The following is an 11,037-nucleotide window of genomic DNA, read 5'->3' as shown; positions in this document are numbered from 1 at the left end:
GGGGCCGCAGCGGAATGGGAAGCAGACGCGGGGCCGCGGGGGGCTTGTGGATTGGGCCCGCGGTGCGCGCCGCCCGCCCGGCCGAGCCGCCCAATGGCAGGCGGCCCCCGACGGGGGGAGCGGGACGGGGCAGCCCGGCCCCCCCGGCCCCGGTCCCCGCCCCGCACACCCCGCGCCGCGCCGCGGACCTGTCGCTGCCCCAACCTGGCAGCCCCTGGAGAAGAGATGGGGGGGGCGCCCCCCGTGCTACGCAGAGCCCGTATCCCCCGCAGCCCCCGCCCAACCTCCCGCCCCGCCCGTATCCCCCGCAGCCCCCGCCCGTATCCCCCTGAACCTCCCGCCCCGCCCGTATCCCCCGCAGCCCCCGCCCGTATCCCCCTGAACCTCCCGCCCCGCCCGTATCCCCCGCAGCCCCCGCCCGTATCCCCCTGAACCTCCCGCCCCGCCCGGACACCCCGCAACCCCCGCCCCGCCCGTATCCCCCTGAACCCCCAGCCCCGCCCGTATCCCCCCGCAACCCCCGCCCGGACACCCCACAACCCCCGCCCCGCCCGTATCCCCCCGCAACTCCCGCCCCGCCCGGACACCCCGAAGCCCCTCGCCCCGCACGTATCCCCCTGACCCCCCCGCCCGTATCCCCCTGACCCCCCCGCCCGTATCCCCCCGCAACTCCCGCCCCGCCCGGACACCCCGCAGCCCCTCGCCTCGCCCGTATCCCCCTGAACCTCCCGCCCCGCCCGTCTCCCCCCGCCACCCCCGCCCCGCCCGGACCGTCCGCAGCGCCCCGCCCCGCCCGTATCCCCCTGACCCCCCCGCCCGTATCCCCCCGCAACTCCCGCCCCGCCCGTATCCCCCTGACCCCCCCCGCCCGTATCCCCCCGCAACCCCGCCCCGCCCGTATCCCCCTGAACCTCCCGCCCGGACACCCCACAGCCCCCGCTCCACCGTATCCCCCTGAACCCCCCTGCAGCCCCGCCCGTATCCCCCTGACCCCCCTCCCGGACACTCCGCAGCCCCTCGCCCCGCCCTTATCCCCCTAAACCCCCCGCCCGTATCCTCCTGAACTCCCCGCCCCGCCCGTATTCTCTGCAGCCCCAGCTCCGCCCGTATCCCCCTGAACCTCCCGCCCCGCCCGTATCCCCCTGAATCCCCCGCCCGTATCCCCCTGAGGCCCCCGTCCTGCCCGGACCCTCTGCGCCCCCCGCCCTGCCCGTATCCCCCTGAACCCCTCGCCCGGAGCCCCTGCACCCCCTACCCCGCCCGTATTCCCCGCCCAACCTCATAACCTGTATCCCCTGCACCAACTGCCCCACTTCATAGCCCGGACCCCCTGCACCCCCAGCCCTGCCAGTCTGCAACTCCCAGCCCCTCTGACTCCCTGCACCCCCCACCCGGACCCCCACCCCACCTCATAGCCTGTTTTGCCCTGCACCCCCCCACCCCGCCCCATAGCCTGGACCCCCTGCACCTCCCAGCCCCTCCCGGTATGCCCCTGCACCCCCTAACCCACCCAGACCCTCCACCTCATGTCATAGCCCCTGCACTCCCCGCCTGGACCCCGCCCCGCTTCATAACCCAGACCCCCTGCCCCCCCTGCCCCGCCCGTATCCCCCTGCACCCCCTGCCCCGCCTGTATCCTCCTGCACCCCCTTCCTGCCAAGACCCCCACCACCCCACCTCATAGCCTGTATCCCAATACACCCTGCCCGTATCCCCCTGCAACCCCTACCCCACCCGGACCCCCTGCCCCACCTCATAACCTCTGCACCCTCCACCCCACCTCATGGCCCATACTCCCTGTACCCCCTGCCCTGCCCGGACCCCCATCACCCCACCTCATAGCCTGTATCCCAATACACCCCACCCATACCCCCTGCCCCACCTGTACCCCCTGCACCCCCTACCCCACCTGTACCCCCTGCACCCCCAGCCCACTGCACAGCCTGTACCCCCTGAACCCCCTACCCCACCTGTACCCCCTGCACCCTCCACCCCCAGCACTACCTTTACCTCGCACGCTGCCTCAGCCCACTGCACAGCCCGTAACCCCTGCACCTCCCACCCCACCACCTGCACCCCCAACCCACTGCCTGTGCCTCTTGCACCCCCTAACCTACTGCCTGTACTCCCTGCATCCCCCTTCCCTCCGCACCGCCCGTACCCCTGCCCCTGCACACACTCCAGCTCCCTCCTTCCTGAAACCCTCCACCTTTGGCTCCCATAACCTGCACCCCTGTAGCCCCAAACTTGCTCCCACTGTGCCCCCCAACCCTGCCCCCTCCCCCTTGTATCCCCCACCTGGAACTCCTCCCTCCCTCCTCCATAGCTCCTCCCTGCCCTAGCATCTCCCCACCTGCTGTCCCCCCCAGGCTTTAAGGTTTAAGGCCCACGGGGAATGCGCAGCAGTCCCTGGGCAGCACTAGGGGCCGGGGCCCTGGTGTGAGACCCCCTGGCCCAGAGACAGGTGCTGCTACTCACCCCTTGGCTCTGCACAGGGGCGGCCCTAGATTTTTTGCCACCCCAAGCACGGCAGTCAGGCTGCCTTTGGCAGCGCGCCTGCGGGAGGTCCCCAGTCCCGCGGATTCGGCTGCTTGCCTGAGGGAGGTCCCTGGTCCCGCGGATTCGGCGGCGCGCCTGCGGGAGGTCCCCGGTCCCGCGGATTCGGCGGCGCGCCTGCGGGAGGTCCCCGGTCCCGCGGATTCGGCGGCGCGCCTGCGGGAGGTCCCTGGTCCCGCGGATTCGGCTGCTTGCCTGAGGGAGGTCCCCGGTCCCGCGGATTCGGCTGCTTGCCTGAGGGAGGTCCCCGGTCCCGCGGATTCGGCGGCGCGCCTGCGGGAGGTCCCTGGTCCCGCGGATTCGGCTGCTTGCCTGAGGGAGGTCCCCGGTACCGCGGATTCGGCGGCGCGCCTGCGGGAGGTCCCCGGTACCGCGGATTCGGTGGCGCTCCTGTGGGAGGTCCCCAGTCCCGTGGATTCGTCTGCTTGCCTGCGGGAGGTCCCCGGTACCGCGGATTCGGCTGCTTGCCTGCGGGAGGTCCCCGGTACCGCGGATTCGGCTGCTTGCCTGAGGGAGGTCCCCGGTACCGCGGATTCGGCTGCTTGCCTGCGGGAGGTCCCCGGTCCCGCGGATTCGGCTGCTTGTCTGCGGGAGGTCCCCGGTCCCGTGGATTTGGCTGCTTGCCTGCGGGAGGTCCCCGGTCCCGCGGTTTTGGCGTCCCCGCCGCTGAATTGACGCCGAAGCCGCGGGACCGGCGGATCTCCTGCAGGCATGCTGCCAAAGGCTGCCTGACTGCCCCCTCATGGCGACCGGCAGGGTGCCCCCGCGGCTTGCTGCCCCAGGCATGTGCTTGCTGCGCTGGTGCCTGGAGCTGCCGCTGGCTCTGCAGCAGGGTCAGCTGCCACAGGGAGCCTCCCCGAGCCAGGGGTGGGTGGCTGGGTTGTGGCCTGGGGGCTGGCGGGACCCCTGCACAGCACTGCCCCACAGGGCTGGTGGCAGAAGCAAAGAGCCCAGCAAGGAGAGCTAAGTGCCTGGAGCGCTCCAGGGGTGGGGGTGCAGAGAAGGGGTGGGCTGGGGCAGAGGCCCAGGCCCTCAAGGGTATTTAGGTGCCTCACTGTCCTGGAAATCCATGGGAGTTAGGTGCCTAAATCCCTGGGAGGATCTGGGCCAGAGGAGGAGGGCAGATCCGGGGGGAGGGAGAGACGGTCTTTGGGTTCTAGTCCTGGCCTGGCCTGGGTTCTTCTCAGCTGCCCTGGGTTCTAGTCCTGGCCTGGCCTGGGTTCTTCTCAGCCGCCCTGGGTTCTAGTCCTGGCCTGGCCTGGGTTCTTCTCAGCTGCCCTGGGTTCTAGTCCTGGCCTGGCCTGGGTTCTTCTCAGCCGCCCTGGGTTCTAGTTCTGGCTCTGCCGCTGGCTTTGGGGGACGTTGCTAGCCAGGGAAGCCACAGGAGGGGAAGGGCTGCACCGGCCAGGTGTGGGGACCAGGAACTACCCCAGCCTGAATTAACCCTGCCCCGAGGGCTCAGATCCTAACCCCACGCAGGAGCCCCTCCCAAGAGAGCTCCTTCCTCAGCTAGGATGGGGCCTTGTCTACATTAGGGACATTTGCACCCATGAGGCAGCCTTGCTGTTGAAAGACTGGTGCACCCCCCCAATGCAGAGCCAGCACTCGGTCTGGAATACGCAGCCCAGCCCTGCAGCAAGGCACAAGCGGCAGGACCGTGCAAGGCTCCCATGACACAACCAGCTGAGCATTTCCCCAGCTGTGGAACGCACCGGTGCTGGGACGCGGGGTGCTGGGGGGGCTGCCACACCCCCGGGCTTGAAGTGGTTTCCATTATAGGCAGGGTTGACTGTTTGGTTCAATGGCTCCCAGCACCCCCACTACACAAATTGTTCCAGCACCCCTAGAGAACGCATCACGGGCCGACCCGCTGCGTCCCCTGAGGCTGGGAATTACGCCGAGCAGGGGCTGTATGCGGGCACCTGAGGCTAACGCCCCTCACTGCTGGCTCTCTTGCTGCGGCGGCAGGGATGAATTTCGTTTCAGAGCCGTGGTTTTATAAATGCGGAGTTAAAGTGAGGAAGTTTCTGGGAGTGAACAGAGAGCGCTGATGCAGTGCTAAACGTTAGCTATCCTAATGCCTAGCTCCTATCTAGCACAGTTCATCAGTCAATCTCAAAGTGCTCTACAGAGGGGGTCAGCACCATTATCTTGGTTTTATAGATGGGGAAACTGAGGCACAAGGAAGGGATGTTACTTGCTCAAGTAGTAGCAGGCCACTGGCAGAGCAGGGAACAGAAACCAGCCCAGTGCTCTATCCACTAGGCAGCACTGCCCCTCTGAGCAGCCGTTGGTCCTAAATACCAGTGCTGTCTCTGTTGGCAGTGGCTTTATCCTCAGGAAGCAGGCGTGCCCAGCTTCTCAGCAAGACGTCAGCCGGAGTTAAGGTGAGGGGCTTTGGGAGGGGTGATTTATTGCTGGTAGAATACAGTACACTTTGCACAGAGATAACATGCCAAAAGAAACGCTCAGACACACAAACATGCCGGCCAGCTGCATCGAGTAGCTAGGGAAACGGAGCGCAGCTGAAGGAAAATGGGCTTTCGATAGCACAGGGCTTTGAAATGCATGTTCTGTGGGTGCCAGATTTCTCTCCCCAGGCTCACCGAGGGGTGGAATGTGGTGGGAATGCACAGAAGGTTACTGGAGAGCACGGAGCGGTCCCGGAGCAGTGCCGGCCCCGTGCCCTGGTGTTACCGGCAAGCACGGAGCGTCCCGTAGCACTGCCGGCCCTGTGCCTTGGTGTTACCAGTGAGCACGGAGCGGTCCCGTAGCAGTGCCAGTCCCATGCCCTGGTGTTACCGGTGAGCATGGAGCGGTCCTGGAGCAGTGCCGGCCCCGTGCCCTGGTGTTACCGGTGAGCACGGAGCGGTCCTGGAGCAGTGCCGGCCCCGTGCCCTGGTGTTACCGGTGAGCATGGAGCGGTCCTGGAGCAGTGCCGGCCCCGTGCCCTGGTGTTACCGGCGAGCACGGAGCAGTCCCGTAGCACTGCCGGCCCTGTGCCTTGGTGTTACCAGTGAGCACGGAGCGGTCCCGTAGCAGTGCCAGTCCCATGCCCTGGTGTTACCGGCGAGCATGGAGCGGTCCTGGAGCAGTGCCGGCCCCGTGCCCTGGTGTTACCGGCGAGCACGGAGCGTCCCATAGCACTGCCGGCCCTGTGCCTTGGTGTTACCAGTGAGCACGGAGCGGTCCCGTAGCAGTGCCAGTCCCATGCCTTGGTGTTACCGGTGAGCATGGAGCGGTCCTGGAGCAGTGCCGGCCCCGTGCCCTGGTGTTACTGGCGAGCACAGAGCGGTCCTGGAGCAGTGCCAGTCCCATGCCCTGGTGTTACCAGCGAGCACGGAGTGATCTCGTAGCAGTGCTGGCCCCCTGCCCTGGTGTTACCGGCGAGCACGAAGTGGTCCTGGAGCAGTGCCAGTCCCATGCCCTGGTGTTACCGGCAAGCACGGAGCGGTCCCATGGCAGTGCCGGCCCCGTGCCCTGGTGTTACCGGTGAGCATGGAGCAGTCCTGGGGCAGTGCCGGCCCCGTGCCCTGGTGTTACCGGCGAGCACGGAGCGGTCCCGTAGCAGGGCCGGCCCCATGCCCTGGTGTTACCGGCGAGCACGGAGCGGTCCCGGAGCAGTGCCGGCCCCATGCCCTGGTGTTACCGGAGAGCACGGAGCGGTCCCGTAGCAGTGCTGCTCCTGTGTGATCGGGATTTGCAGTAGCCCCTCGTTCCTCCATTGTGTGTGACATAGTCCCACCGAAGGGCTTTATCTTCCTTTTGCTCATAATGCCTCTTGCTTTGCGCGTCCTCCTCCAGACCGGGTCCCTCCTCTTCATGGCCCAACCCGGGTCTTTCCTGGCGGTCCTGATCCAGGCCCTCAGGCCCATCAAGCCTGTGAGCCCTCCCGATGCCGTGCCCCTGCTCTGGGTGCCCCTGTTGTGCTGGTCACTGCACTGAGCCAAGGGAGGAGTACAAGCCATGCTGCTGGCCTCCTGCTCCCCTGGCCCAGCGGGACCCCAATGCAGTGGCCAGGCCGGGCCAGCTCCAAACGCCAGTGTCATCTCAGGAGCCCTGGTCAGGGCACGAAGCCGCCCTCGCCTCGCCAAGAGCCTGCTCCAAACGCCGTGGAAGGAGGGTGGAGTCTTTCCCCTGGCTTGGCTGGGCTTTGGACCCGGCTGTCCCAGGATTAGGCTACGGGGGTGGCGGGGAGGCAGGTGGGGTTTGCTGCTGCTATTGTTAGATTGATACAAACAACGAAAAGGGCCCGAGCCCAGGCTCCCGAGGCCCTGCGGAAAATGACAGAAACAAAATGAGATCGGCGGTAGAAGGCCCCTCCCTCGCCCCAAACGGCTCGTCCGGGCCAGGCTACATCGGCCGGTTGACCGCTTTCATCCCCGCAGCATCTGAGCACCCTCTGGTCCTCCGTGAAGCGACCCAGCTAACGCCTGTCACGTGTCGTCCTCTCCCTGCGGGGAGAACGGTGTGTGCCGTGGAGTGTCAGGGTGGGGATTTGGTTTTTAATAGCCACAGCTAGGCATGTTGCTCTGGGTGTATGTTAGAGGAGGCAGGTCATAGAAATGCACCTTGCTCTTGGAGGTGTGGGATGGTCCTTAGCTCTGGGGGTGTTCATAGCGCCATCCCAGCAGCCCCCAAGAAGGCTCTGGCTCCTGCACGGATGAGCTTCACCCCAGTGGCAGAGAGTTCCACTGGGCCGGAGGCGGGGAGCAGTCGGCCTCGGTCTTTTGGCTCTTGTAGGGATCCCATGGAGTGCTGTGAAGATAAGGACCACGGCCTGGAACTTGCCTCTGTGCTGTGGGAAGCTGGCGCGGAGGACAGGCGGGATGGGCTCGCGGGTGATGTGCTGCAGGGCTCTGTATAATTGGTGTCCCTTCATGCAGATGGCTTCCCGCCCGGGTATACAGCAGTGCTGGGAGCTAGCCAAGAAATGACAACAGTGTGGACAACTGAGGTCAGGTCATCAGCTGGCCGGATGGGACGGAGTCTCCTAGCCAGCCGGTACGCAGACAGCGTGACTTACAAACCAGCTTGTCTCTCACACCCAGAGACACCTGTAAATCCATGTGTCTTGCAGGATGTTCTGACGGTCAATAGACCTGGGTTATTTACTCCTCACCGGGAATGCTCTGCTGCTCCCCCCTCTCTTTGGGGTGAGGGGGAAGCCAGCTCACATGCCCCCGAAGATCACAACTGCAGACGTGTGGTGTGGGGAAAGCGACGGGCGCTCAGGCGGCAAGAACCCAATTCACAGAGCACTTCAGAGCTCAAACCCACACCTCCCATTCAATCTGAGAACCAGGGCGTCCCTAGCTATTCTGGGGCCCCCCGTGGGGTGTGGGGGGGGCCCCCAGGCCTCTGCGGGGGGGGGGAGCGGGAGGGCTGTCCCCAGGCCTCCACGGGGGAGAGTGGGGGGCTGCCCCCAGGCCTCTGCCAGGAGGGGAGCGGGGCTGGGTTGGGGGGCAGGGGAGAACCACCCCCCAGCACTCACAGGCAGTGCGGCTGGGGCTGGGGCTGCACTTCCCGCCACCGGTGAGTGCAGATCTGGCCATGCAGAGCTCAGGGGGCGGAGCAGGGCAGGTGCCCTGGGGAAGAGGGGGAGCAGAGGCTGGATCAGCATGGAGCTGTGCAGGGCACAAATGTCCTTGTGCCCTGCAGCTGTGTACTTTGCGTATGGGTAAGGACGGCCCTGCTGGGAACAGCCAGGCAGCCGGCGCAGGTCCCGGAGCCCTGTGCCAGTGAGAAGCATCGCTCAGTAGGCAGGTGGCTGCTTTCTCCCCGGCTGATATGTCCAGGGTGACCTAAGGCACGAGAGCCCCGGAGGGCACATTGCAATGGTCCAGGCTATAGGACCACAGCCGGGCGTGCAGCACGGCCGGGACACTCCTGGGCCCTCAGAAAAGCCAGCCCTGGCCAGGAGAACGCAGACCGGCGCCCAGACAAGCTAACCAAGCAGCGAGCGGTGCACGGGGAGCTGGGAGGGGGGTGGTTTGCACCCCCAGCGGATTGGGCCTGTGAGTAGAGATGGCGTTAAGGGGTGTCTCTCTGCTGTCTACCCGCGGCCCTTGTGTCCTCAGCCTGCAGCTGAGCCCACGCTGTTAAGCTGCTCATGGCTGCGTTTGGGTCCATCCTTCTTGCCCATTGCTGGGGGGAGCATGCCAGGCTAGATGGGATCCAGCGGCCCCGCCCATTTCCCAGATGGCCACGCCCCCTGCTGCCCAGCACAGGAGAGGCGGGTATTCTACTGTGCCCATTATTGCCAGCCATTTGGGATGGCTGGCGTCTGGGTTACAGGCAGCCAACCAGCACCGCGCCCGGGCAGCGTGTCTGGGCCCAGGACTGCACATTGCTGCCCGAGGACACAGCAGTCCCTGCCTCAGAGAGCTCCCCTTAGCCAATACAAGCCTGCGATTAACGCTGCAACCACAAAGCCATGGGGGCCGCTGGACTCGGTGACGAAAGCTCCCCAGCTCAAAGCTGCATTGCTGGAGACTTCCATGGCCCTGAGGTCAGGGCATCCCGGAGCCAACCCCAGGGGCTCCAGGCCCTAGACTGTTTTTCCTGGGACCAAGGCTCCGTGTTTCCAGACGCGTGCGTTTCTCTGCTCTCCCTCCATGGAGCTCTCCACTCGGCTCTGCGCCGATCCCCAGCATCCGGGCTCCCTAGCTTCTGCCTGCGCCACGCTCTGAACCGGCAAAGGGCTCTGGGTGGCAGGAAGGAGCCACGCCGCAAGGATCTGTGCAAAGGGAACAGCGCCCGGCCCGGCCGGGGCTCCCATTTCCTTGCTGTGCCCTAGACTCCTTCCCCTCTGCCTCGCGGCCAGTGGGGGGCGATTCCCTGGCCGACGAAGAGGTGCCCAACGTTGGGAGGACTTCGGAGCTTCCAGCGTGGACTCCGGTGACTCACGGGGTGGGGGGAAGAAAGAGCCGAGCCTTCCCCAAAGTCTTGTGACGATCCGAGCATTTTCCCATGACTAATCCCCCCGCTCGGCACCTCCTCCAGCGGAGCCGCGCTGGGCTGGCTGCCGGCACTTTGCTCTGGCTAAGGCCTGTAGGCCTGGGGAGTTACTTTTCGTAATCTGTGGAAACATCTCATCATTCACGTTAGACACAGGGATTACAAATATTCCGGCAATATTTGCACAACTGGCTCTCGGCGCTCGCCCAGCCAAGACTGAGGGGGGGGACGGGGACTCTCAGGTACGGGCTGGGGGAGGCGAGGGGGGAGCAGCTGGCTTTCATCGGCAACACATGGACTTTATTATTTTCGCATGTTCGCTCTGGAGCTGCGCTCGCTTCTTGGCTGCTCCGCGTGGCACCGTTCTCCGGGAGAGCGAAGGCCGGGGGAAGTCAGGCCGGGATGCCTGCATGGCTCCCTGGGCTGGGAAGCGTGAGGCGGAGCCGGGCCAGAGGCGGGCCCGGCCACCGAGAGCCGTGCTGCAGGCTTGCCTCAGGCCTGAGCAACAGGATGCAAGAGAGGCCAAGCATTACTGCTCCAGAAATCCACTGGCTGTCAGTCTGTCCGTCCTGTGCCAGTGCCAACCATGGCACACAGGGCACACGCTGGCTGTCAGTCTGTCTGTCCTGTGCCAGTGCTAACCATGGCATACAGGGCACACGCTGGCTGTCAGTCTGTCTGTCCTGTGCCAGTGCTAACCATGGCATACAGGGCACACGCTGGCTGTCAGTCTGTCTGTCCTGTGTCAGTGCTAACCATGGCATACAGGGCACACGCTGGCTGTCAGTCTGTCTGTCCTGTGCCAGTGCTAACCATGGCATACAGGGCACACGCTGGCTGTCAGTCTGTCTGTCCTGTGCCAGTGCTAACCATGGCACTCAGGGCACACGCTGGCTGTCAGTCTGTCTGTCCTGCGGCAGCACTGGCCCTGGGCACACGCCGGCTGTCAGTCTGCCTGTCCTGCGGCAGCACTAGCCGTGGGCACACGCCGGCTGTCAGTCTGTCTGTCCTGTGGCAGCACTAGCCCTGGGCACACGCTGGCTGTCAGTCTGTCTGTCCTGCGGCAGCACTAGCCCGCGGCACACGCTGGCTGTCAGTCTGTCTGTCCTGCGGCAGCACTGGCCCTGGGCACACGCCGGCTGTCAGTCTGCCTGTCCTGCGGCAGCACTAGCCCTGGGCGCATGCCGGCTGTCAGTCTGCCTGTCCTATGGCAGCACTGGCCCTGGACGCATGCTGGCTGTCAGTCTGCCTGTCCTGCGGCAGCACTGGCCCTGGGCGCATGCTGTCTGTCAGTCTGTCTGTCCTGTGGCAGCACTGGCCCTGGGCACATGCCGGCTGTCAGTCTGTCTGTCCTGTGGCAGCACTGGCCCTGGGCACATGCCGGCTGTCAGTCTGTCTGTCCTGTGGCAGCACTATCCCTGGGCGCACGCCGGCTGTCAGTCTGTCTGTCCTGCGGCAGCACTAGCCCTGGGCACATGCTGGCTGTCAGTCTGTCTGTCCTGCGGCAGCACTGGCCCTGGG

Source organism: Mauremys mutica, chromosome 9, assembly GCF_020497125.1.
Source record: "Mauremys mutica isolate MM-2020 ecotype Southern chromosome 9, ASM2049712v1, whole genome shotgun sequence".
Classification (NCBI taxonomy): domain Eukaryota; kingdom Metazoa; phylum Chordata; order Testudines; family Geoemydidae; genus Mauremys; species Mauremys mutica.
The sequence above is the reverse complement of the archived record's forward strand: the minus strand, read 5'-3'. Positions refer to the sequence as shown.